The following is a 1,918-nucleotide window of genomic DNA, read 5'->3' on the forward strand; positions in this document are numbered from 1 at the left end:
CCACCACCCTTTTTCTTTGTTCAGAGTAAGTCCTGTTTCAAATGGAAAGTGTGACCTCTCAGGGCTGTCAGTGCTCTTGCTTACTCTATCTTAGGTATAATGTGTTTACCTCATATTTACTTTGAGTCTTGCTAAACTCCCAAGCATCTTGGGTCCACTGGATTTCTGTGCTCGTGGGGCATTGAGATACTATATGCAAATGGCAAGAAAGGGTGGGCATGCATTCTGCGTGTATCTTCTTGATTCATTTGCATGCTCCATGGTCCCAGTGGACGGAGGAAACTCCATATTTCCAACTACAGAGATGGTGGATGCTGAGATGTGACCAAGGGGCTTCAGTGGCTGTTGTGTCTTTGAAGCAATGAATCAAGTGTGGGTCCACGTTTAACCTGTGCATCCAATCATTTTTCTTCCATCTTTCTTTTACAATGTTTCTAATAGACTTGACTTGTGCTGAGAATGTGGGATAGAGCATCCTCTTGGTTTCCTGGGACAAAAAAGATTTCTCTGAGGCCTGGTATGGAAAGCCCAAGGCTTGGGTTCAAATATTGCTCACACAATGTGCAGTCTTGGGCAAGTCAATTCTGAGTCTCACTTCTTCCTTTTAATATGGGAATTAAACAATTTTTATGTACAGGGCAATCGTGAGCATTCACACAAGGGAAATAAATTTGGCACAGAGGAAACACGATAACTGTTCAAATCCTGGGGACAGACATCTGCTTGGCGCACGCCTTGCACCTGTTCCTTCTCCTTTCCCTTGCTGGGCCCTTCTCCCCACTGTGCCCTGCAGACCTGGCCCCTCAGTTGCCCCGGCCTCTACAGAGAAGGGGCTTTGCAGATGTAATCTGCTCAGTAGGGCTGGAGGTGGGTGTGTGTGTGTCTTGATGTGGCAGCATGCAATGAACTTCACCAACAATTAGGAAAACCTTTATATAGATCAAAGAAGTGTTGATGGAAATTATTTGGTGGTTTGAAGACCCACTCCCTACCCGCACGCCCCCTTTGACTCTGCCATTGCTGCTGCCTCTGCAAAGCACTGGGCTAGGAGTCGGGTGACCTGCTTCAGCCGTCTCTCTCTCTGCAATTCTTGTTTCATGTCTTTGAGCAAGTCATATTGCCTCTTTGTTTATCCTTTTTTTTTTTTCTTACCTGATTACTGGAAATTTCTAAAGTGGAGCTGATAGTGTTTTCAAATTTGAAAAAAAAAAAAAAATGGAACGCTTCACAAATTTGCATGTCATCCTTGCGCAGGGGCCATGCTAAGCTTCTCTGTATCGTTCCAATTTTAGTATATGTGCTGCCGAAGCGAGCAGCATATTGCCTCTTTGAACTTCAGTTTCCTTATCTGTAAAATTTTGGTTAAAGAGTGCTTATTCTACCTACTTGCCAGGGAATTTGGAAGCTATAACATGCTGTATCAACATAAAACATTATTATTACCATTCTCTAACACATTGTATGATTTCAGCTTAGTGTTTTATCTTGCTCAAGAATGACAGCTCCCTCCCCCATCTTTTAAAAGTGGACTAGAGATAATAAATCCAAAGGAGTGAATTTCTAATTGTAAAATTTCTAGTACTGTGGCCCTAGGATAGTCTTGCTATTTGAGAGTAGGGAGAACTTCCTGGTATCCCTAAAACAAGTGTAATTTAGGCAGTTGAGTATTTTGCTTACATCTCAGGCTGCCTCTGATTCACACTCCTGAAGGCTCACTTCAGGCCTGTGGGTGGCTTAGAAATTTGTTTTAGAAACAAGGTTTATGTGTCAATTGCACTTCCTCTGTGGTTCTCTCATTGTCTATTTCTTTTCTTTTTTTTTGCGGTACGCCGGCCTCTCACTGCTGTGGCCTCTCCCCCCGCGGAGCACAGGCTCCGGACGCGCAGGCCCAGCGGCCATGGCTCACGGGCCCAGCCGC

General features: G+C 44.4%; 1 non-coding gene across 1 annotated transcript; it reads right to left on the bottom strand.

Moving 5' to 3' along the window:
• Positions 1-1,209: 1,209 nt before the first annotated feature.
• On the bottom strand, positions 1,210-1,316 carry LOC112064248 (U6 spliceosomal RNA). Its single transcript, XR_002891433.1, has one exon. It is a non-coding gene; the product is annotated as a U6 spliceosomal RNA (small nuclear RNA).
• Positions 1,317-1,918: the final 602 nt, after the last annotated feature.

This window comes from Physeter macrocephalus, chromosome 20 (assembly GCF_002837175.3).
Source record: "Physeter macrocephalus isolate SW-GA chromosome 20, ASM283717v5, whole genome shotgun sequence".
Classification (NCBI taxonomy): Eukaryota; Metazoa; Chordata; class Mammalia; order Artiodactyla; family Physeteridae; genus Physeter; species Physeter macrocephalus.